We start from the raw sequence: 25,594 nt of genomic DNA, 5'->3' as shown, positions 1-25,594 counted from the left end.
GCTGAGCCACCCAGGGCTTATAAATCCTTTTAATTCATCCTAACTACTTCAGCCCAAATCTCATCAGAACCAGGATTTTCTCCTATATATCCATGGTAGGATACTAGAGCTCCAACAATTTTGATATTAATACAACAATATAATCTATGATGTCTATATTAGCCTCCTATTACTGCTGTAACACCCACAAACACAACAGCTCAAAAGCAACAGACATTTGTTAACTTACATTTTGGGAGGTCAGAAGTCCAATATGGGTTTTACTGGGCTAAAATAAACATATTGGCAGGGCCACTTTCCTGTCTGGTCTTCTAAGGGTGTATCCGTTTTCTTGCCTTTTCCAGCCTCTGGAGTGTGCTGATTCTCCTTGGCTTGTGGTCTCTTTTTTTTTGGCTCAAGTCATGAGGTCAGGGTCCTGAGGTTGAGCCCTGCATTGGACTTCCTGCTCAGTGGGAAATGTGCTTGAGGATTCTCTCCCTGCGCCCCATCCCCCTACTCAGGAGCATTTCTCTCTCTCTCTCTCTCTCTCTCTGATATAGAAATAAATCTTAAATCAGAAAGGATTTCACAATGGTGCCACTGGACACCAGAAGAAGGAAAAAAGTATGGACTGAAAACGTGTCTGAAGAAACAATGGTCCAACAAGCTGACCCCCAAACACGATACATATCACTAAGACACATGGCAAACTTCTGAAAACTAAAGATGAGAAAAAAATCTTTAAAAACAGCCAGAGAAACAACTCATTGCATATTAAGGAGCTCTGGTTCAAGACACAAGTTTTGTATCTGATGCATGGAGGCCAAAAAGAAGTAGCCTGTTTTTCTAGTGGAGGACAAATTCTGTCTCTGACAAAATGATCCTGAGAAGCAAAAGGGAAATAAGGAAATTTTCTGATGAAGGAGGAAGATGAAAATTTTTTGCTACTTGACCTGCTATTAAAAGATGGCTAAGAGGAAAAGATCCAATTCATCGTTCTCTGTTGCTTATCTTTGGTGTCCTATCTAAAAGCTAACAAAATTTACTTGGTTTTCAAGTAAACTGTACTTCTACCTAGTGGCTCAAACTCATGATCCTGAGATCAAGAGTCATACGCTCCACAGACCTAGTCAGCCAGGTGCCCTTAATTATTTTTTTTAAAGATTTTATTTATTTGAGAGAGAGAGGTGAGAAAGCACAAGCAGGGGGAGCAGCAGAGGGAGAGGGAGAAGCAGGCTCCCCCCTGAATAGGGGTTCAGGATTTGAGGGGGCTCAATCCCAGAGGAGGCTCAGTCCCAGGACCCACTAAGGCAGATGTTTAATGACTTAGCCACCCTGGTGCCCTGCCCCTAACTAAATTTAAAATAAATGAAACCAGAGTATGTTCTCTAAAAATAGTAATCAAACTAGAAATCAATAAATGAAAGACAACAGAAAAATTTCCAAAATATTTTGAAAGTAAGCTGCATATATGTAAATAAACTATGGGTCAAAAGAGAAGACTCAAAGGAAATTTTAAAAATACACAGAATTAAATACACTAAAAAATCTCCATCATTTCTGGGATGCAGGTTGTACTGTGTGTCGAGATAGGAATTTGTACCCTGAAATGTTTATAGAGGAAATATTTCAAATCAATAATCTCATGTCCTACCACAAGAACTAGGAAAATAAGAGCAAAGTGAACCCAACTAAAAGTAGAAAGAAAGAAATCATGAAGAGAAGAGCACCCAGGTGGCTCTTATGTCAGATACTGTGAGTGGATAGAATTGACCTGAGCCCCATAGAAGGGCAGGGCTGAGTCCGTAACATCAGAGTTGGTTCTGTGGGTGGGATGTGGATGCAAAAGAGGAAGATGGGCCTAAGGGCCCATCTTTCTCTCCCTTTGAAGGGTCATGGGCAGATGCAGGAACCCTCAGATGTTGACCTCTACCCTGGGAGATCTTCAGGCTTCACTAGCCCTTGGGTGGAAAGTTTGCTCTGCCGGGAAGGGCGGGCAGAGGGCAAAGGATTCTGACACCAGGCACAGGGCTCAGCCAGGAGGAGCTGTGAGAAAAGCCCAGGGTTCTGCTCAGCTCTGCTGCCTGGGGGAGGGGGGTTGCTCAGCTGGAGCTCAGGAAACAGGATGCTGTACTTAGCGGGGCTGGAGGCGGGTGATGGGTGTGTTTCCAAGGTCAGGCACCAAGAGTCAGAAGTTAATCAGGAAACATTCCTGCCTTACTGTAGGCAAGGGAGTGAGTTGCCTGACCTTCAGGGGCCAGGGGATTCCTCAAAGACTTGAGCAGACTCCCAGCCTCCCCATGGACACCCTCTGGGTGCAGCAATCAGCCATGCAGGGAGCTGGAATGGATGTGCCAGCAAGTAACATCCACACATGTGATAAGGGTTTAGGATTGAGAGATGAGAGCAGAATCGGGTTGTCCCATGAGAATGCTACTTCTGCCTCACTGCACTCTCTTCTGTAGAGCAGAAATGGGCGGCCTCTGCAGCAGTCGCTCATTGCTCCTCCCTGCTCAAGTCATAGGAGGAGCAGGGCTGAGACGCTGTCCGTGGTGCTGAGGACCCTCAGGCCTTCCCAGGGCTTGGGAGCCTTGATCTTCTAGCTGTACCCCTCTCTTCCATTCTTTTTTTTTTTTAATTTTTATTTATTTATGATAGTCACAGAAGGAGAGAGAGAGAGAGAGAGGCAGAGACATAGGCAGATGGGGAAGCAGGCTCCATGCACCGGGAGCCTGATGTGGGATTCGATCCTGGGTCTCCAGGATCGTGCCCTGGGCCAAAGGCAGGTGCCAAACCGCTGCGCCACCCAGGGATCCCCCCTCTCTTCCATTCTTAACAAGGAGCATTACTGATGAGGAAGAGGTGGAGAGGGCTGCAGGGAGTGTGGACTGGCCTCTGTCTCCAACACTCAGGGCAGTGAGGGTGCGCTGGCCATCACTGCAGGAAGTGACCACAGTCAGATAACTAAGCCCAGGTGCCCATCAGCAGTTTGTAGTGTAGGAGGATGTTGAACATGGCCTTGGGAGTGTGGTATACAGAACAATGATCCTCTCAGAGATGTTTCTATCCTCATCCTCAGAATCTGTGAATATGTCAATGATAAAGAGACTTACAAACTAGGGATCATGTGACTGGGACATTATGGTGGTTTTCCAGGGGGAGGGGCAAAATAACCACAATAGTTCTTTCTTATAAGAAAAGAGGGAAGCAGGAGAGGCAGAGCCAAGGAGAAGACCTGATGGATGGAAACAGGACACAGAGAGACCTGGCATTGCTCTGCTGGCTTTGAAGGTGGAGGAACGGGCCACAGCCATGGGATGCAGGTGGCCTCCAACAGCTTGAAAAAGCAAGGAAACAGACTTTCCTTGAGCCTCCAGAAGAAGTAGCCAGGTCAGCACCTTGACTTGTGCTGATTTACACCACTGAGCTTGCAATAATTTGGTACAGCAGCAAGAGGAAACTAGCAAGAGATGTCACCTTGTCTAATTCAACATAGTGTGCATCAGGAAAAGAAAGATCTTAGAGCTGAATAATGATGATACTTTGGAGGTTGTTTTCCTTACCTCTCATCTCATGACTAAGAACACTCAGGCAAAGGCAGACACACTTGTGAAATATGGGCATGGTGCCTTGGTGCTCAGACCACTTTTATTTGTGTGAATGTGGGCACTGTGATGCAAATGAATCCCCATGGGAAGAGCGCCCAAGCTGGGGCCTCAGGGAAGAATGAAGAACTGCTGGCCCAGGTGTGTGGAGGGGGCTGCAAGTGATGCACAGGTGGGAGGAAGCCCATGGCCCAGGTGGAAGAGACCATATGTCCAATCGCCATGGGAGCTTGGATGACAGTTTGGTGGGTAAGCCCCCTGCCTCTGACCTGGACACTTCTTTGTCAGGAGGTATGTTTCAGGAAGATCCAGTTCAGGGAGAAAAGTGGACACTGATGGGAAGGACCGGGCTAGAGGGTACAGGCAGTGCCTGTGAGGGCCAAGCTCAGGGCATGAATTCTGGGTCTTCCCCACTGGGGTTACTCTGACAGCCTCTCTCTGTCACCCCAGAGGTAAGGATATCCTGAAGGCTGGCCTCTAACACAGAGGAGAAACATTTGGACCCGTGCCAGACCCCTGGGTCCTGGATTTGGGGACAGGAAAGTTTATTGGTGAAGGCCACCAGTGAAGGCCACCAGGGCTGGGTGAGGAGGGCCAAAGGGCTCAGGACACCAAAAGGCGGTGAAAGGGTCCCACTCAGGATGCATGCCGGCTTGTGGCTGCTCCTCCCTAGCTCCTCTTCCTGTGGTCAGCAGAGGCCCCATGTTCTGTGCACACTTATAAACCTGCTGCATATTTATAAGCTCTGGGAGTGTCTATAGCCTTGGTCCCTGAGCAGTGTGAGGACTACTAAGGGCTCTCATGGTTTGGCCACAGCTCTGGTGTTCTGGTGAGCATGGTCCCAACATGTCCACACCCCTCACCACTTCTTCTATTCTGGGGGACTAGAGATGGGGGTTTGGTTAGCTTAGAGGCAAACATCTCCCTGTGTGACCCAAGAGAGAAGAGACCCAGAGTTTCAGGTGAATATGTTTTCTCTTCTTTTTTTTTACTTTATTCTTTTTTAAAAGTAAATGCTATGCCACACATAGGGCTCAAACTCATGACCTCAAGATAAAGAGTAGCATGCTCTACTGACTGACCAGCCAGGTGCCCCTGGGAAAATTTCTGCTAAGAGAAATTGCTATTCACAAAAAAAAAAGGGCAAAAGAGGGGAAGACTCCTCTTTATTCAGGTCCTCTCAACATGTTCCTGGTGATTCAGGGGTAAGGACACTTTCCCTGGGAACCTGTACTTCCTGGGAGATGGCAGCCTTTGTCCCGGGTTCAGGCCAGCCTGTGGATCTCCAGAGAACAGGAGGTACGCAACCCTGGTTCCATGACTCTGAATATCCTCAAGGTTTAGAGCTGGTTCTCTGGCTCAGACTGTGGCTCCTGACCCCAGCCAGGGTCTGAGTTCTCAGGAAGTCCCATGGAAGGAACAATTCCCAGGGGAAACTAAGAAGCCACCTCTTTTTTTTTTTTTTAAGATTTTATTTATTCATTCATGACAGACAGAGAGGGAGAGAGAGGGGTAGAGACACAGGCAGAGGGAGAAGCAGGCTTCACGCAGGGAGCCCAACACAGGACTCGATCCCGGGTCTCCAGGATCCAGCCCTGGGGTGAAGGCAGCACTAAACCACTGAGCCACCGGGCTACCCTAAGAAGCCACTTCTGCTTTGTGGTTGATCTGGCAGTAAATGCTTGTGTCCAGCTGTCATAATTCCTGTAAAACAAGAAGATGCCTCTGAGCCCCTGTAACCTTTTGTGAACATCTCTGTGTGACTTTAAGGCTCCAGGCCCACCTGGCCACTCTCTGGGAGCCTTGCTGTGTGTCAGGTTTCTGCCCCAGGCCCCTTCTTCCCCCTCACTAACCCTGATCCCCTTTGCTCTGTTGTTTCCTGAACCTGATAGCACAGCCAGGGGCAGGCGGGGGCAGATCTTTGTACCCCTAAGGCTTAAGGGACAGGTCATTCATTGCCCACACTCGCCTGGTAGATAGGAACTGCTGCTGTGGGGCTGGGCAGGGAGTCCTAATAGGGGAGAATGGGTGTTGGTAGCAGAGAAGGAAGGTCATTTCTCTACAGGAATGAGCAGATCTGCCTCTTGAGCAGCCTTCTCCAAGCCTGTTGACCCATGCCCCTGTCCCAGACCACTCCTCACAGCACTGCTGCCCCATTCCTATTAGCCCAGGACCCCTGGCTGATGCTCCCAGTGCCCACCCTGCCCCTAGCTGGACTCCAGGGTTCACTTTTGGCCAGCTCGGGGGAGCAGGGGAAACTCAGGACATGGTGGGGACTGGTCCTGCCCCAGAAGTGGGTCCACTCCTGGCCAGTACATGGCTTGCCTTGCCTGGCTACTCTGAAGGAAGCAGGGCCTGTGAATGCTGCTGAATTGGTTGGTGGTTCTGCCTTGAGCCTGCACAGAAGGGGCTCCACTGGAAAGAGTAGGGGAAGTGGCAAACTTACTGGGGATGTGGAGCTGCTGGCTGGACCATGGCTTGGGGGCAGAGACAGGGGTTAGCATCCGGGGCTATGAGGAAGCTTGGGCCTACCATCCCAGGCAGGGATAGGTCCTGAGCTCTCAGGGACCAGGGATGAAGGAGCACCTCCCAGGGAGAGACCCATAGGACATTTTAGGGCACAGTGAGGCCAGGTTATGACCTATGATCCAAATTCCAGAGGTCAGGGAGTATGGCCAGTGGAGGCCCCATGTGCTCTAAAGCCACGAGAGGTCTCGTGTGCTAAAGGGAATGGCTCAGAAACCCCACGGGGTGATTTCAGGAGTGGACAGTATGGGGCAGGTCCATGGGGCTCTCGGTCCCTACTGGGCTGAAGAGATACTCATGAGGGGTGGATGCTGGGCGCCAGAGCTCTTTGAGATCATGGCAGGCACTGACCCTAGGAAAGATCAGGCTTAAGTGTGAGGGGATCAGGGTGAGGTCACAGGTTCGGAGTCACAGCTGGGGACAAAGAGGATCCTCATTCAGGCAGGATTAGTGAACTTCTCTCTCAACCACTACTGTTTAGGAGAGGAAAGGCCAAGGAGAGGGGATAAGGAAAGGCCATGGACCATGCCTCTCCTGGGCCTAGAAGGGAAGACCCACAGGCAATGGGATCTAGGAGAAACTGTCCTGAAAATTGATGGAGGACCTAGGAAAGGAATCAAATATGAGGGTTTGATGAGTGGAAGGGGCAAGGCTGCAGCTGTGTGTTCAGGACATGTTGGGAGCCCTGGGGATGCTGGATCCCTGAATGTGGGGCACCTGATGTGTCAGACACTCGCCCCCTCAGGCCAGGAGATGCTATAATGTGACATGGATGTCCTTGATCTCCATCTGCCTGGAAGAGGCATAGAGGACATCCCAGGACCTCTCCCTGGATGAGCCTAGGTTCTCTGGCCTCACACAATAGAGGTTGTGGTTCCTGATGTGGTTCATGCATCTGCCATTTTGGGGAATGACCCCACCTGGTCTGTCAGGCTCTTCAACTCTCTGCTATGTGACCTTCCCAAGGAACTTTCTGAAATCCTGAGGCCACAAATCCCCCACATAGGGCATGTGGACTTAAAAAAAACACAGGAGGTGCCATTTACTGAGCCCTTACTCCTGTCAGCATTTTTATAGGTTTGCCAAGTGATCAGGACAACCCTGAGGGGCTGTTCCCCAATTGTCTCTAATTTATAACTGAGGAGGCTGTAAAGGGAGCACCCATGTCTGCAGCTGGTGAGGAAGGAGCCAGATGGAATGAGAGGGAAAATCAGGGGGAGAGTTGGGAGGCCTGGAAGAGCCAGCCCAGAATCCTAGGTTAGGACGAGGTCTCCCTCCTGCCTGGGGGTCAGCTGTGGGACAGGATCAGCTGTGGAAAATGCCTCTAACCTTCCAGTCCTTCTGCAGAGCAGACACCCCACGGTGGCCATGAATACTAATCTGAGCAGAACCCCAAATGCAGTGCCAATGAAGGACCCCACAGGGAGGCCCATGGTGCTTCTTTCACCTGAAATAGGAAGAAAAAGGGAGGGGAAGGAGTCCAAAGTCAAATCTGGGGACACCAGGAGGGGCCAAGAAGGAAGGGCATGCTTAGGGAGGGAGACAAGGCTACTGAGTTCTGGGTGGTGTGTGTGTTGTCACCACAGAGTCCTGACACCCTGACTGCTGCATCATTCCTGTTCATCACAGTGAAACCTTGGATTGCTCTCATTCTCCTCACATTGTCTCCCACCAGCAAAGCCGTCCTGTTCATCTTCCTCTCACATTATGCCTCTTCTCCTATGTCTTCCCTTTCATCATCATTTTTTCTTGCCTTTCATCATCATTGATGTTCTTACAGGGAGACCTTCATCTGTCCACTCAACACTGATTAAAGAGAAAAGCCTTAGCCAATGACTTTTGAGGTCAGTTCTGTGCAAAGCACATGAGAAAGAAATGCTTTATGTTTATAACATTTGCTGCTTCTCTGCCCTTAAAGGGGCCAAATGTCATTCCCACTGTGCAAAATGTGCATCTGAGTGTTTAAAGGGCTTCACTAAATCAGTGAAGGTCACAGAGCTGGAACGTGATAAGAAAACACTGAATCCCAATTCCACGTGGTATTACAGCTAGTAACAAAAACGCCAATAACAAAAAAACCAATAGCTGCTAAATTTGATTGAGCCCCAAATCTGAGTATGATTCTGTCTCAGGATTTCATCTCATGAGCTCATATTAACAACACTCACAACAGCCCAGAGATCCAGCTGTTCTTTCCAGTTTTATATATGAGAACACTGAAGCTCTGGAGTTTGAGAGTCTTGCCCAAGGTCCAACAGCTGGTACATATCAGAACCAAGATGCCAAAAGATTAGTTCAATTCTGGGGACCTTATCCACGATGTCCTATAGGCCTCTACCTCCTCCAGGACTTCATCCATTTCATACCCCCTGCCAGGAAAATATACAGGATGGATGGAGGGGTTGAAGTTCACTCGCAGGTCACAGTCACACAGAGTGTGTCACTTTTGCTGGAACTGACCAGGCTGGAGACCTCATATTGGTAACTCCCAGCATCATCCCTCCTGACACACCAGCCAGGCTGAGGGGTCCTGGTTCCCTGAGAGGATGACCCTTCTCCCCTCTCTAAGTGCCCTCTGCTGTGTCCTGCCTGAGTCTGTGGACACCACACACACAGCCCAGAGTCCCCAGATCCAGGGGATCGTTTCCTTTGTAATAAAGAAGCTCAGCTGGGCACGGATCTCCCCAGTGTTCTCACCTGCTCTGGGGAGGATGGATTTCCTCCTGGCAGCAAGGTCACAGAGAGGACTCTGGGGGTGAGAAAGGGGCAGCCTGGGTGATGACTAGTGAGGGTCCAGTGCCCATCCCTGGGTGTCAACAGCTTGACCTCTGTTTCCAGGGGTAGAGACTCAGGACCAGGTGTCTGAGGAGCTCATTTACAAGGTGTGAAGAGGAATTCTTGCACATCCTGGGAAGAGAAGCAGTGGTGGGAGATCAGGTGGCTGGGGCTCTCTGGTCCCCAAGGGAAGGTTTTGAGGAGACTCACCCTCTAAGGGTCTTTTGGCTAAAACATGGTCCAGAGACTGTCCATGTGGTCTTGAGTATCCTGGGCAGCCTGTGTCCTCTGTCTGAGGAAGTCTCCTGTGGTCACCCTGTCTTTCCCATTGACTGATGTCAGGTAAAAAGTGGGGACAGCACAGGGACCCCTTACGGATCACCCTAGGAGCACCCTAGACAGAGCCAGCAGGACAGAACAGGCCGGTGGGAGGGACCAGGGGGTCTGTTTGAGAAAGGGATAGAATTCAGGCCAAAGCCTGAATTCTTCTCCTCATTAGCCAAAGCCAGCTTCAGGGTTTGGGTTCCTGGGTACTGTCTGCATGTCCCTATGTCGTCCCCTGGAGGCGCTGCCGGGGGCTGCATCCAGGATGCTGACCAGCTCTAAAGGATATGGGTGGCCCTGAGCCCTGGGCAGAGGTGAGGGACTGGTCAGCCTGGGTCCTGGTCCCTGTGGGTCCTAGACTGCCTGAGTCCATTCTAGGGCAGGGTGAGCCTGGGGAAAGGACAGGCACTGTCCAGAAGATTCCTGAGCTTCTGTCAGGAGGATTATCTACCCAAAACGATGTGCTCCACAGTAGGAGCTCTCTGTCCTCAACAGTTCAAGGAATGACCTAGTAGTCATCTCTTGAGACTTGGGGGAAAACATACCTGCCTGGAAGGCTGGACACCACAATGCCCTCTCTCTCCATCACAGCCTAGGGGTAGGGGTATTGCCTCCAAGTTATCTGTGTCCCTGTCTGTTCTCTGCTCTAGATCTCCCACAGGAAACAGGAGCTGGAGCGGCTCCACCCAGAGACTCAGCTGGGGGATCCCAGGGCTGCCTCTGGAAAGGGGAGGAGACCCTCAGCCCCCCGGAAACAAAGGCAGATCCTGGGTTCTCCTGTCCCACCTGCACGGGAATGTCCCCTAGTTCCCCAGGACTCCACGGGCTGCTGAGAAATCTCCAGGGGTCTCCACAGACCAGGGGCCCTCAGGATGAAGAGCCTGGGAGCCAGGAGGAGTGTGCCGCGGTGAGACAGGGGGGTCAGAGCCTGCTGGGCTGTGGCGCCCTGAGCAAGGCTCTTGGCTACAGAGCAGCTCTGCCGCCACCTGGTGGACAAGGAGGGAAGGAGGGAAGACAGAGACCTGCCCTGCAGTTGGCTATTTTTTAAATTTGTACCTAAGTAATATTTCATATATGTATATACAATTTTGACAACTTTATTGAGATATAGTGGACATATAAGAAACTCACCAGGGGTGCCTGGGAGTTCAGTGTCTGCCTTTGGCTCAGGTGATGATCTCCTGGTCCTGGATGGAGCCCCAAGCGGGTTCCCTGCTCATTTAGGATTTTGCTTCCTCCTTTATTCCTCCCCCTTGGTCCTGCTATCTCTCCCCAATAAAGAAATAAAAAGGAAACTCAACATATGTAAAGTAAACAATATATTGTTTTCCCATGTGGATGCACTAGAAAACTCATTCCTACATAAGATAGTGAACATCTCCCTTCCTCTCAAAAGTCCCCTCATGTCCTCTCTATTCTCTTCTTTGGCCCCTTTTAACCCTCCTTCCCCTGTTCACATGAAACCTTACATTGCTTGTTGTTAGACATTAGTTTACAGTTTTTAGAATTTTGAATAGGTGAATAATACAATATAATTTAAGGTCGGGGTTGAATTCTTTACTTAGTGTGGTTTAAAAAAAATTTAACCCATTGGTACATTTATTGCATGGATCCACAGTTTTATTCTTTTTAATCTCTTAGCATAGTACATTGGAAGGGTGCAGAAAGGTTTTTTTTTACTCGTTCACTCATTTATGGACATTTATATTGTTTCCATCTTTGGGCCATTACAAGTAGACTTGCCAGAAACTTTAGTGCAGGAGTCTTTGAAATGGGGGTGTGCTCTCATATCTCGTGGGAAGAGTTACAGGAGGGCAGTGAGGGTATCACTGAGGAGGCACAAGTTTAATTGGTTGAAGAACGTGCGATATTGTTTCCCAAAGTATTGTAATTTTACTTTCTCACTAGTAATGTATGAGAGTGCTTCCATCCTCAACAACACTAATTATGGACAGTCTTTTACATTTGTTTTGCCAGTCTGATGTATGAGAAGTGGCATTTCAGGGTGCTGTTTGCTTTGGTTTCAACCGTGAAAACATTTATCATTGTCTATTACCTTACTTTAACTTTATTAACAGCGCATGTGAGATTTATCCACTTAATAGTGTTCCATTATATGTATATACTACATCTCCCTCAACTACCCATCTGCAATGGACATTTAGGTGTTTCCATAGCTGGGCTGTTGGGAATAGTGCTGTAATAAGCACCGGTGTGCTCATACCTCCTTGGGATCTTGCTTTCAATTCTTTTGAGAATTATCTAGAAGTGGGATTGTTGGATCGTATTGTAGTTCTATGTTTAATATCTTGAGGAACCTCCATACAGTTTTCCAGAGTGGCTGTACCAGCCTGCATCCCACCAACAGTGTATGAGGGTTCTCCTTTTTCTGCATCCTCTGCACCATTTGTTATTCCAGACTTGTTCATTTTAGCCATTCTGACTGGTGTAAGGTGATAACTCATCATGGTTTTGATTTGTATTTCCCTGATGCCAAGTGTTGTGGAACAGTTTTCCTTGTGTCTTATCTGTACATGTTCTAAAATATTCTCTCCCATTTGCTAGGTTGCCTTTCATTTTGTTCCTGATTTCCACTGCTGTACAGAAAGTGCTTAGTGTGATATAGTCCTACTGGTTGACTTTCATTTCAGTTACCTGTGCTTTTTCTGTCATATCCATGAAGCCTTTGCCAAGACCAATGTCATCAATGTTTTCCCTATGTTTTCTCTTAGGAGTTTTATGATTTGAGGTCTTATATTTAAGTTGGTGAATTTTAGTTGATTTTTGTATGTATAAAGTAAGTGTGCCATTTCATTCTTTTGCATGTGGCTATCCACTTTCCCCAACATCAATTGTTGTAGAGACTATCCTTTCCCACTGTGTATTTTTGACACCCTTGTTGAAGATCCGCTGACCTTAGATGCATGGATTTAGTTCAGGGCTCTTTTCTGTTCCACTATTTTTCCCCTCTGTCAATACTGGTACCTGACAGAGAACTGGTTATGAACTTGGGTTTGGCTGCTCACATCTCTTAAACCCACACTTGAGAGACAAGTGACGGTAGATGCATTCGTTGGAGTGCTGTCACCATGCCTTAGAATTTTGATGATGGCAGTTTTGGAATGTAGTTTGAAATTAGGAAAAGTGATGCTGCCAGCTTCCTTCTTCTTGCTCAAGCAGACTTTCTATTTGGTGCATTTTGTGGTTCCATACAAATTTCAGAATTGCTTTTTTCTCTTTCATTGAAAAATGCTGTAGGCACATTGATGGGGATTGCATTGCATCTGATTTGGGCTCAAGTCATGATGTCAGGGTCCTGAGATCAAGCCCTGCGTTGGGCTCCCTGCTCGGTTGGGAGTCTGCTTAAGGATTTTCTCCCTCAGCCCCTCTCCATTCTCAGGAGCATTTCTCTTTCTCTCCTTCTCTCTCTCTCAAAAACAAAACAAAAACAAAAAACACATAAAAAGGGAACGATCTCACATTGACGTCACTGGAAACCAGAAGAGAGAACAAAGAATGGACTGAAAAAAGACCATTTATGGGTCCAGGTCTATGAATATTCTCAATGCTTAGAGTTGGTTCTGTGGCTCAAGCTGCGGCTCCTGACCTCCTAACCCCACACAGGGTCTGGGGTCTCAGGAAGGCCCCTGAAAGTAGCAGTTTGCAGGGGAAACTAAACAGCAATTTTTTTTTTAATTTTTATTTATTTATGATAGTCAGAGAGAGAGAGAGAAAGAGAGAGAGAGAGAGGGAAAGAGAGGCAGAGACATAGGCAGAGGGAGAAGCAGGCTCCATGCACCGGGAGCCTGACGTGGGACTCGATCCCGGGTCTCCAGGATCGCGCCCTGGGCCAAAGGCAGGCGCTAAACCACTGCGCCACCCAGGGATCCCTAAACAGCAATTTCTGTGGTGTAGTTGATCTTCAGTAAATGCTTATGTCCAGCTGTTGAAATTCCTGTAAAACAAGAAGAGGCCTCTGAGCCCCTGTAACCTTCTGTGAACATATCTGCCTGACATTCAGGTTCTAGGCCTACCTGGCTGCTCTCTGGGACCCTGGCCATGTGGCAGGTCTCTGCCCCAGGCCCCTTCTTCTTCCCAGTAACACTGATCCCCTTTGCTCTGCTGTTTCCTGAAACTGACAGCACAGCCAGGGCAGGAAGGGGGCAAATCTTTGGCTCCCTTGGGCTTCAGAGCCCAGAACATTCATTGCCCTACTCACTTGGTAGACAGGAACTGCTGCTGTGGAGCTGGGCAGGGAGTTCTGAACAGGAGAGAATGGGTGTTGGTAACAGAAAGGGAGGGTCATTTCTCTACAGGAGTGAGCAGATCTGCCTCTTGAGCAGCCTACTCCAAGCCTGTTGACCCATGCCCAAACATGCCCACTGCACTCCCTGCCCCATTATTGTTAGCCAGGACCCTTCCTGTTGCTCCCAGCACCCACCCTGCCCCTGCCTGGCTAGACTCCAGGGTTCACCTTTGGCCAGCTCAGGGGAATAGGGAAATCTCAGGACATGGTGAGGGTTGGTCCTGCCCCAGGAGTAGGTCCACTCCTGGCCAATACATGGCTTGCCTTGCCTGGCTACTCTTAGGGAAGCAGGGTCTGTGAGTGCTGCTGAATTAGTTGGTGGCCCTGCCTTGAGCCTGCACAGCCTGGACCCCAGTGGAAAGGCTGGGGGAGGGAGGGAGCTTACCGGGGATGTGGAGCTTCTGGCTGGACCATGGCTTGGGGGCAGAGACAGGAGTTAGCATCCAGGGCTGTGAGGAACCTTGAGCCTACACTCCCAGTCAGGGACACGTCTTCAGTGCTCAGAGAACCACAGAAGGAGCACCTTCCAGGGAAAGACCCATAGGATATTTTAGGGCTTCATGAGTGCCAGGTTATAACCTATGATCCAAATTCCACAAGTCAGGGAATATGGCCAGTGGAGGTCCTGTGTGCTGAAGCCCCAGAGAAAGGGTCAGAAGCCCCCAGAGTTGAATCCAGGAGTGGACACTGTGGGGCAGGAGTAGGGATCCCAGTTGCTTCTGGGCTGAAGAGATACTCACTGGGTGGGGATGGATGTTGGGCTCTGGAGCTCTTTGAGATCATGGCAGGCAGTGACCCTAGGAAAGACCACATGTGATGGGAGCAGGGTGAGGTCACAGCTTTGGGGTCACAGCTGGGGACAAGGAGGATCCTCATGCAGGTAGGAGTTAGAGATCTCTTCTCTCCACCACTGCTGTTTAGGAAAGCAAGGGCCCAGGAGAGGGGATAAAGAAAGGCCGTGGAGCACATCTGTCCTGGGCCCACAGAGGAAGCCTCGGAGGCTGACGGGAGTCTAGGAGAAAGTGTCCTGAAAAGTGATGGAAGACCCAGGAGAGGAACCAAACGTGAGGGTTTGATGAGTCGAAGGAGCAAAGCTGCAGCTGTATGTTCAGGACAAGCGGAGAGCCCTGGGGATACTGGATCTTTGAATGTGGGGCTCCTGCTGGGGTCAGAACCAAGTCCCCTCAGGCCTGGTGATGCTGTAATGTGACACTGGCCATCATCAATCTCCATTTGCCTGGAAGAGGCACAAAGGACATGCCAGGACATCCCCATGGTTGAACCCAGGTTTTTTGTCTCCCACAACAGAGGCTCTGGTTCTTGCATCTGCCATTTTGAGGGATGATCCCACCTGGCCAGTCAGGCTCTTCCACTCTTTGTTGTGTGACCTTTCCCAGGATCTCTCTCACATCTGGAGCCCACAAATCCCATGCACAAGGTGTGTGGACTAAACAAAAACCACAGGAGGTGCTGTTTACTGATCCCTTACTCCTGTCAGCATTGCTATAGGTTTGCCAAGTAATCAGGACAACCCTGAGGGGCTGTTCCCCAATTGTCTCTCATTTATAACTGAGGAGGCTGTGAAGGAAGTGCCCAGGTCTGCAGCTGATGAGGAAGGAGCCAGTTGGAATGAGAGGGAAAATCCGGGGGGCAGTTGGGAGGCCTGGAAGAGCCAGCCCAGAATCCTAGGTCAGAATGGGGTCTCCGTCCTGCCCAGGAGTCAGCTGTGGGACAGGATCAGCGTGTGGGAAATGCCATTGTACCTTCCAGTCCTTCTGTGGAGCAGGAGACACCCCAAGGCAGCCTTGAGCGCTGGTCGGAGCAGAATGCCGAGTACAATGCCCTCCCACAGGGAGGCCTGTGGTCTTTCATCCAAAATAAGAAGAAAAAGTCAAGGGAATGCGTCCGAGGTCAAATCTGGGGACACCAGGAGGGGCCAAGAGGGAAGGGCATGCTTAGGGAGGAAGGCAAGGCCACTGAGGTCTGGGTGGTGTATGTGTTGTCACCAGTCCTGACCCCTTGACTGCTGCATCATTTCTGCTCCTCGAAGTAAAACCCTGGACTTGCTCTAATCCTCACGTAGTTCCCCGCACCAGCACAGCTGTCCTGTGTATCTTCCTTTCACATTATGCCTCTTCCCCTGTGTCCTCCCTTTCATCATCACTGATGCTCTTACAGGGAGATTCTTACCTGTCCACTCAACACTGATTAAAGAGAATAACATTAGATGATAGCTTTTGAGGTCAGTTCTCTGCAAAGCACATGGGAAATACTTTGTATTTATCTCATCTGTTGCTTCTCTGCCCTGGAGGGGGCCAGATGTCATCCCCACTGTGCAAAATGAGTATCTGAGTGTGGAAAGAGCTTAACTAAATCAGTGAAGGTCACAGAGCTGCAATGTGATAAGACAACACTGAATCTCAAATCCACATGACATTATAGCTAGTAACAAAAACATTAATAACTAAAAACCAATAGCTACTAAATTTTATTGAGCCCCAAATCTAACCATGATACTGTCTCAGGATTTCATCTCATGAGCCCATATTAACAACCCTCACAGCAGCCCTAAGATCCACCTGTTCTTTCTAGTTTTTTAAGATGAGAACACTGAGGTTCAGGAGATTGTCTTGCCCAAGGTTGAAGAGCTGGTACATAACAGAAGCAAGATACTACAAGCAAGTCTAATTCCGGGGATCTTATCCATGATGTCTTGCAGGCCTCTACCTCCTCCTCACACTGAGGGGGTCAGTTTTGCTGGAAGTGACCACCTTGGAGACTTCACACTTATAATTCCCAGCATCTTCCCTCCTGACAGGGCATATGGTCAGGGTGCCCTTGTCCTGGGACAGCTTCATCCTCTTTATGAGCTTTAGACTCTGGCCATTGAAGGAACACTGGATAGAGACCCCAGTGTCACTTGTGGAGATCAGGACCACAGAGTTATTAGGTTCTATGACTATGGTATTTCTGGCCTGGAGACAAGGCTGGTCCACTTGCTCTGTGGAGATACACAGGGGGAAACAGAAGGAGAGTTGGCCTGGAGCCAAGGGCTGTGCTCTTTCCTCTGAGATCTAGGCCACTCTAAAGCCCCCGTGAGCTCTGTAATGGTGACCCAGGGGATGATCCCATTGTCTTCAGATCCGATGAAGGTCTTTGTTCAGGTGATGATCTGTAAGGAGAGGGCTTTACTTCCTCCTCTGGCCCTCACATTCCCTTCTGGCCCTCAGTCATGTGTCTGCTCTGCCTGGACATCTCTGTAGTATCAGCACTAGGAACCTCTTTTAAATTGACATGTCCAGAATCCTCATCATCGGGTGGAATTTTTTCCCATGGAATTCTGTATGATTTTTTTCTTGAATTTTTGTGACTTTAAAAGATGAGGCTTCTTTCCTTATATATCTTTCCATGTAGTTTGGGATTGGAAGACTCATAGCCCTTCCATCTCTCTGTTCAAGATAGCTTTATGTAACATAGGGAAGGCATTCACACTGTCTTTTTTTTTAATAAAGATTTTATTTATTTATTCATGAGAGACACACAGAGAGAGGCAGAGACCCAGGCAGAGGGAGAAGCAGGCTCCATGCAGGGAGCCCGACGTGGGACTCGATCCCTGGTTTCCAGGATCACACCCTGAGCTGACGGCGGCGCTAAACCGCTGAGCCATGCAGGCTGCCCCATCATCCACGTTGTTATAATTTACTAGGGAATGAGAACAGCCTGCCCAGTCTTCATAACCTTAGGAATCCAAGACTTTTCAATCTACAGGATTTCTCACTCTGAAAAAGATTTTCACCTCCAGACCTGTGGATTCACTCTCATGGCAAAAACCTCCTGTAGAGAAGTGGTTACTGTATACACAGTACTGGCACTCTTAGGAATAGAAGAAAACTACCCCCAACATAGTGAAGGCCTTATATGAAATGCCCGTAGCTAGCATCATACTCCATGATGAAACACTGAAAGCATTTGTTCTAAGATCAGATAGAAGAGAAACATGCCACTTTCACCACCTGTATTCAAAATAGTTCAGAAGGGGATCCCTGGGTGGCTCAGCGGTTTAGCACCTGCCTTTAGCCCAGGGCGTAATCCTGGAGTCCCGGATCGAGTCCCGGATCGAGTCCCGGATCGAGTCCCGCATCGGACTCCCTGCATGGCGCTTGCTTCTCCCTCTGCCTGTGTCTCTGCCTCTCTCTCTCTCTGTGTCTCCCATGAATAAATAAATAAATCTTAAAAAAAAAAAAAAGTTCAGAAATCCAAGCTAAAATAATTATGAGAAAAAAAGCCCCACAACGCAATCAAATCGGAAAGGAATAAGTATAATTATGTCTGTTTTAGATGACATGAAACTATACGTCCAAAGTCCTAAGGATCCCCCCAAAGACTGCTGAACCAATAAACAATTTCAACAAATTTGCAGAATAAATAATCGACATATAAAATCAGTCTGTTGCTAATACTAAGAATGAACTACCCCAAAATGAAACTAACAGAAATGTCTGTTCATGAGTTCTGCCCATTTCTTGACCAGATTCTTTGTTTTCTGGGTGTTGAGTTTGATGAGTTCCTATAGATCTTGGATACCAACCCTTTATCTGATATTTGCAAATATCTTCTCCCATTCTGTAGGGATTCCTGGGGGCCAGAGAGGTGCGGGGTTATCAACTGTTTCCCTTGCTGTGCAAAGCTTTTTATCTTGATGAAGTCCCAATTCCTTTTTGTTTTTGCTTTTTGCTTTTGTTTCTGTTGCCTCTGGAGATGTGTCTAGCAAGAAGTTGCTGCGTCTGAGGTCGAAGGGGTTGCTGTTTGTGTTCTTCTCTAGGGATTTGAAGGATTCCTGTCTCACATTTAGTTCTTTCATCCATTTTGAGTTTATCCTTGTATATGGTGTAAGATCACGGTCCAATTTCATTCTTCTATGTGCGGGTGTCCAATTTTTCCAACACCATTTTTGAGGAGACTGTTTTTATTCTATTGGATATTCACGAACAGACATTGCTCCAAAGCAGATATACCAAGAGCCAACAGAAACATGAAAACATGCTCCACATCACTTGGCATCAGGGAAATAAATACAAATCAAAACTACAATGAGATACCAACTCACACCAGTGAGAATGGTTAAATTAAGTCAGGCAACAGCAAACGTTGGTGAAGATGCAGAGAAAGCAGAACCCTCTTACACTTGATGGGAATGCAGGCTGGTACAGCCGCTCTGGACAACAGTATGGAGATTCCTCAAGAAGTTAAAAATAGAGCTGCCTTATGGCCCAGGAATTGCACTACTAGGTATTTTCCCAAAGGATATAAACGTAGTGATCTGAAGGGATACCTGTACCCCAAAGTTTAAAGCAGCAATGTCCATAATAGCCCACTGTAGAGAGAGCCCAGATGTCACTGTCACATAGTGTGTCAACTAAAGTTCACTTTGCAAAGAAAAGTGAGGGCAACCTGTGGGTTAGAAGGAAATAATTGCAACTCCTATCAGGTAAAAGGTTAATATTCAGAATATATAAAGCACTTCTGTAATTCAACAACAAAAGGCAACCTGACCCTGAGGACCCTTCTTTCTGCCCCATTTGCAAAGCCCCCTTTTATGCAGGGCTTTCTGGAGCTGAGGACCCTCTCCCCACATTCCAGGCTGGACGCAAGGGGCCATGAAAAAGACAAGACTAAGGGGAGGAAGCACCTGCAGACATGTAAGGGGATCATTCAGGGACAGATTTGGGATATGCTCATGACAAGAAAATGGGAAAGAACTTCTAGGCCCTTTTCTGAAAGGCAGACAGAACTTCACATCAGTGCTCAGTGCAGATGCTCCAGGGATGCACTTATCAGAGACGGTGACAATCTTGACTGTGGTCTTATTGAGGCAAGTGCCATTCTGATAGATAAGTTAGGTATAGGATCCGCTATGATTTACAGTGATGTTGGGGATAATGAGCTCCTTTGTGGATGGCTGGGGTCTCCCACTGATAAGCCAAGAATACTGTGCAGGTGGGTTAGAGGCTGTGCGGCAGGAGACACTGAGGATTCCCCCTAGATGGTAATAGGAGTCTGAGGGGGAAATGGTGGGTGTGTCGGGGCCATCTGGAGCAAACAGAATAAAGCCACAGGTGACATAATCCCAGGGAAAGGGAAGCTCCCCGTCTGTATAAGGGCCACAGTGTCCCTCTGAGCTGGGTCCCAACCTTGTTTTCAAACATCCCAACCAGAAGCTCCCTGTGTTCACTGAGCCTGGGTCTGAGACATGAAGCTGTTTCCCCTCCCAAGCTGTTGACCCTCCCAGGGAGGAGCAGCCAACCCCCTCCTAGTCTTGGTTAGGCTGGGCCTGCCCAAGTTTGCTGGGGACAGGAAGCCATGGCCAGGCTGGGGGTCCAGCTGAGGGTCATGGACGTGGACCCCAGAAGGAAGAATGTGGCTTGGTCTCTGGCTGTGTGGACTTGAGCTGGCAGCTGGGCCAGGTAGGAATGGAAGTTACTCAACAGAGCACATTCAGGGTGAATTAGTCACTACAATTGGCACTCACTGGGTTCCGAGTTTCACACTCATAGGGTCCTGTGTCATTCCTTGTGACACCATGTACAGTGAGAGTCCTGTTGTCCAGGGACAGCTCCAGCCTGGGACTGTCCGGGAGACTCTTACTGTTTATTGACCACAGGCAGCTTGTGCTCTGAGTCTGAGGTTCACACGTTAGCACTACAGAATCCGCATTCTCCACGGGGTTGGAGTTGTTGCTTGTGATGCTGGGTTTGTGTAACTCCGCTGTGCAGACAACAGAGAGAACATTGCCCTGTGTGGTACCTGTGATTCCTCAGCAGGCATCTCTCTCTCTCTCTCTCTCTCTCTCTCTCTCTCTCTCTCTATATATATATATATATATATATATATATATATATATATATATATAATTTATTTGAGAGAGAAAGAGAGCGCACAAGAAGGGGGAGGATCAGGCGCAGAGAAAGGGAGAAGCAGACTTGCCACTGAGCAGAGAGCCCCACCAACACCTCGATCCAGGACCCTGGGATCATTACTTGAGCCGAAAGCAGACTCTTAAGCAACTAAGGCACCCAGGTGCCCCTTCCACAGGCATCTTGAATCAGACGTGACATATCCCAGCACTCAACCAACTAGAGTCCTTAAAAGAATAAAGCAAATCTGTGTATCCTCAAAACAAAACAAAACAAAAACAAAAACATGATTATCTGAGCGCTCAGGGAGAGTGAAGCCCCAACTCTGTGTGTCTGAAACTTCAGGCTTTCTCAAATGTGGATTACAGAGTCAGAGGAGAAGACGCCAGACAGAGTCACAGGCAGCCCTGGACCTCTCCTGGCTCATCAGAGACATAACAGCCTGCCCTGGAGATGGGGTTCTGAGCAGAAATGACACCCAGGTCCACCAGGAACAAGCCCAGAGGTCAGTTCACTTCTCAGCCCCCCCCCCAACGGCCTGGAGACTAGCACCCCCTGGCTGTTTGATAACGAGTGACATGAGGCAGTGACCCCTTACATGGCAGAGCCGAGTCCAACCACCAAGCGAAGAGCCAGAGGATGAGCAGGAAGCAGGGGTGGTGAGCGATGAATGATCCATCATCTCTTCAGAGAGGGATCCTGGGTGCAGGATCCTAGGAGGTCTGGCCACACAGGCTCCCTGCCCTCCAGCGGGAGAGAATCCCCCACCATCCACTCCTTCCCTCCTAAGCAAAAGCAACTGAGTCTGCTACGCGTGGACCCTGTGCTGGTTTCAGGTGCAGAGTCAGGAGGGGAAGGCAAGTCCCATCCTTTACTCCCCAGTGGGAGCCACAGCAACACATCAGGAAACAATCCGATTTCAAGTCCAGCCCAGACAGGTGAGGATGAGCCCCTTGGGGTGGGGGTGGGGGGGCAGGGGCATTCTCCCTCTGATTGCTGAGGCAGGTCATTCTGGTCTAGAGTAAACTGGAGTGAGCCTCCATTTGGTCTCACTGCCCAGACCAACATCCCTCCCACTGATGGAGGAGACGATGGGGCTGGGTCTGCAGAGAGAACTTGGGTGACTGATGTGCTGCTCATCAGTTTATGTGACCCCGATTTAGTGACTGTTTATCCCTGTGCCTTGGTTTCCCCAGAATACAAGAGGAATAATGGTAGATGATGTCTATTTGCCAGGCCTGTGAATTAACCTTTAAACATCCTGAAATACCTGATCTAAATTTTGTCCATAGCAGCTGGTCTATCAAATGGCCTCTGTTCCTGCTCACCCCACAGGAGAGGGCTCCCTGGGCCTGAATCTGGGTGGAGGAGGAACTGCCAGGAGCATCTCACTGCTCTGTTGCTCCCTGAGGAACTGCCTTTCCTCTGGAGACCCCAAGTCCCCCACAGCAGTTGGCCAACGGACTGGGGACCTGTTATGTCTGTGCTGTCCATTCTGAGCCTCAGGTGAAGGCCCAGGCCCTGCCACTCGCCCACAGGTGGCTGGTGACCAGCTCAGGTTGTTAGGAATTCCTTGTTCCCAGTCGGCTCTGCCCAAGAGCCCCAACTCCATCTTGGCACACACTCCCCGGGGTCACCAGAATCAGGGGTCCAAGACAGTGGTCTGGGCAGAGGCTTTCTGGGCTGAGGTCTGGGGAGGATCCCTCAGGCCTGGCCTTGAATGAGTCCTGCAGGGTCTTTGTCAGATGATCACAGAGTCTGGATTCCAGGAAAGGAATTCCAATCCCAGGAAGTATGTCTCCACTGTGTGTGGGTTCCCCACGAAATGCTTGAACCCCTCTTGGGACATAATGCAGAGAGGGATGGAGGCCCAGTGCAGGCCTGTGACTCCTGTGTGTGTGTAGTGGAAATCCCCCCACCTGACACCAGACATGAGAGAGGAAATACGAAATACACGGAGCTGTCCAAGTACTTGTTCAATTTGAAATTTTTTCTTAATGATTTGTAGGGTGTAGTACCCCATGTCGTTCAGGGTGATGTTCTGGAACAGCAGGGATCCATTGGAGTAGGCTGTCTCTCTGCCTCGTGTGCAGGCCCCAAGGTAATCACTTGTGTGTTTCCTACATATGATACGATAGAATTTCCTCTCTGAACCAGTCATAGCCTAGAAGATTCCCGGGCAGATTGTGGACACGCAGAAGCACATCCTTCCCTTCGGCAACATCAACAGGCACAGATTCCACCGTGACTTGGGCAGTGGTGGGCGAGTTCTGGAAGGTTAATAGTGAGACTAGGAAGGAAGAGAGGGGATGGATTATTGTTTGGACCTATGTGTTGGGACAGAAAGCTGAGGCCCTGGAGACACAGCAGGTCCTAATCCCCCAGCCTCAGGGGAGGGGTGTGAGCAGACATGTGTATCTGGTGTCTGTGTGTCTCCCGTTGGTCAAGGTCAGTGGCATGACCACGTTATTTTAAATTCTCAATTTAATTTTCTGTTTCCAAAGCTCTTCCTCAAATGTGTGTGGCTCACACCCTCACTGCCCTCAGATACCTGGTGACACTCAGGGGGTCCCTGGGAGAAGCCTGTCCTGACCACCTCCTATGATGACCCTCTGTCTTCACGTCCTGACCTTTCCCTGCTCTGTTCCCTTCAGGGGGCTTGTCCTTACCGGACATGACATTCCAGATGTCTCTGCGGGTCTGTCTTCCTCCCAGAGAAGTGAGCTCAGGGTGCAGGGACTGGTCTGCTCTGTGCTGTACCCCGGGGTGGCCCGGCTGCAAATACCCAGGGCTGAGCGTCCCCAGGGCCCTCCGAGCCTGGCGCTTATGGGTCAGGATCCCAGGGTGGTGGCAAGGGCAGGGTTTGGGGTCCCTGGGTGTGGTTTCCGTGAGGTTGCAAAACTGAGTCCCGGTGAGGAGGCCCTTGGGACACAGCCCCTCACCCCCACCTGCAGATCCCGAGGCCGTCCCGCCGCTGAGCCGGCTCCCCCGCCCCGCCCGCCGCCCCGTCCCCTGCGGAGCCCCGTCCCCCCCCCTCCCCCAGGCCCCAGGCCGCCGCTCCCCCGACCTCCCGCCCCTCCCAGGGGATCGGCCCCTCACCTGCCAGCAGGAGCTCCCGCCAGGGGCCGCGCCCTGCTCGGGGAGAGGCCGAGGGGGGCTCCATGGTGCCCGCTGCCCGCTCCGTCCGGCCCGGGGTAGAGCAGCTGCCGCCGCGCAGACGCTCGGGCCCCGCGGTCCCGCCCGGCAGCTCCGCGTCCTTCCCCCTCCGCGCGGGGCCGCCTCTGGGGGCGGGGCCGGGTCACGTGGGCCGGGCGGGGGCTCGCCGCCCCCCCCCGCCCCGACGGCAGGTCCCGGGTTCCCATCCTCTGTCCCCGAGGGTCCCCGCAGCTGCTGAGGCCTCTCGGTCTTCCGCTGGGATTTCCCGGCAGACGCGAGCGCGCACCCGGCCTGCTCGGCACGAGCACGAGCCCGGGGCGTCGGGTCCGGGGCGCGCCCCGCAGCTCGGGGGCGAGGTGCAGGGTCCGCGCCCCCACAGCCCTCCCTCCTGGCCCTGGGGCTTCCCCCTGCAGAGCTGGAGCCCGGGGCCGCCTCCAGAGCGCCTGTCCCGGGACGTCACCCCCACCGGGCCTGGGGATCACCTGGGAACGTCATCAAGCCTGCGGAGGCCCAGGTGACCCCTGCACAGGCGGCTTTAGCAGATGCGCAGCCAGGCTGAGACCCCGGGACGTGGCGCCGGGGCCGCCTCTGCTCTGTGCCCACGGAGGGAGGGTCCGCAGATCCTGTGGAAAAGCAGATCTGACTCCGCAGGTGTGGTGTGGGCCCCGGAGCCTGCATCTAACCAGCTCCCAGGGGACGCGGATGCTCCTGGCCCCGGGGAGCAGGCTTTGAAGAGCCGGGCTGAGGGGGACCCGGTTCCCTGAGAGGGTGACCCTTGTCCCTTTCCTCAGTGGCCTGTGCTGTGACCTGGCCTTGAGTCTGTGGGCACCACACACACAGCCCAGGGTCCCCAGATCCAGGGGATCGTTTCCCTTGGTAACAGAGAAGCCCAGCTGGGCACGGGTCAACCCAGTGATCTCACCTGCTCTGGGGAGGATGGACTTCCTCCTGGCAGCAAGGTCACAGAGAGGACTCTGGGGTGAGAAAGGGGCAGGCAGGGTGATGACTGGTGAGGATCTAGTGTCCATCACTCAGTGTCTCCAACCTGGCCTCTGCTTTAGGGACACAGACCCAGTACCAGGTATCTCTGGATTTCAGATCCCAGATGAGAAGTGGATTTCTCTATGTCCTGGGAACAGTAGGTGGTGGCGGCCGGTTAGGTGGTTCAACGCACCCTGGTTCTCAAGGGGAGTTTTTGAGGAGACCCTCCCTCTCAGTGCCTGTGAGCAGAACTTGGCCCAGAGACTGTCCATGTGATTCAGAATCCTGTGCATCCTCTGTTGTCTGCCGGGGAAATCCTCCTGTGGTCACACTGCGTCTCCCATTGTCTGTTGCCAGGCAGAGTGTAGGCTGCACAAGGACTCCTGATAGATTGGGGTGCTCCTAGGGCCCTAGATGGAGTAAGCAGGACAGAACAGGCATGTGGGAAGGACCAGGGAGTCTGTTGGAGAAACGGATGGAAATTAGCTCCTCCTCCACCTCCTTAGCCAAAGCCAGCTTCAGGGTTTGGTTTCCTGGGTGTTGTCTGCATGTCACTATGTCACCCCTGTATCGATGCCGGGGGCTGCACCAGGATCTTAAGGAGGCTCCAAAGGATGTGAGTGGCCCTGAGCCCTGGGCAGGGGTGAGGGACTGGTCAGCCTGGGTCCTGGTTCCTGTGGGTCCTAGACTGCCTGAGTCCATCCCAGGGCAGGGTGAGTCTGGGGAGAGCACTGGCACTGTCCAGAAGATTCCCGATCCTGTGTCAGGAGAATTATCCACTCAGGGATGTGCTCCACAGAAGGAGCTCTCTGTCCTCGAGATTTCAAGGAATGAGCAGGTGTCCCCACAGACCAGAGGCCCTCAGGATGAGGAGTTGCCACCTGACATCTTTTGAGGTCAGGGTAGGGCTCTGGCCTCCCCTGGTGGTAAGTCCACCTGGGGTGTGATCCAGAATTTGTGCCAGGTCAGTTCTCTGAGAGCAGAGGAGGGACACAGGCTGCCCACCCAGGCCCTCTGGGGAGAGAAGT

General features: G+C 50.7%; 1 pseudogene; it reads right to left on the bottom strand.

The window, feature by feature from the left end:
* Positions 1–5,222: 5,222 nt before the first annotated feature.
* Positions 5,223–23,703, bottom strand: LOC112931562 (cell adhesion molecule CEACAM3-like; annotated as a pseudogene).
* Positions 23,704–25,594: the final 1,891 nt, after the last annotated feature.

Source organism: Vulpes vulpes, chromosome 1 (assembly GCF_048418805.1).
Source record: "Vulpes vulpes isolate BD-2025 chromosome 1, VulVul3, whole genome shotgun sequence".
Taxonomy (NCBI): domain Eukaryota; kingdom Metazoa; phylum Chordata; class Mammalia; order Carnivora; family Canidae; genus Vulpes; species Vulpes vulpes.
The sequence above is the reverse complement of the archived record's forward strand: the minus strand, read 5'-3'. Positions and strand labels throughout refer to the sequence as shown.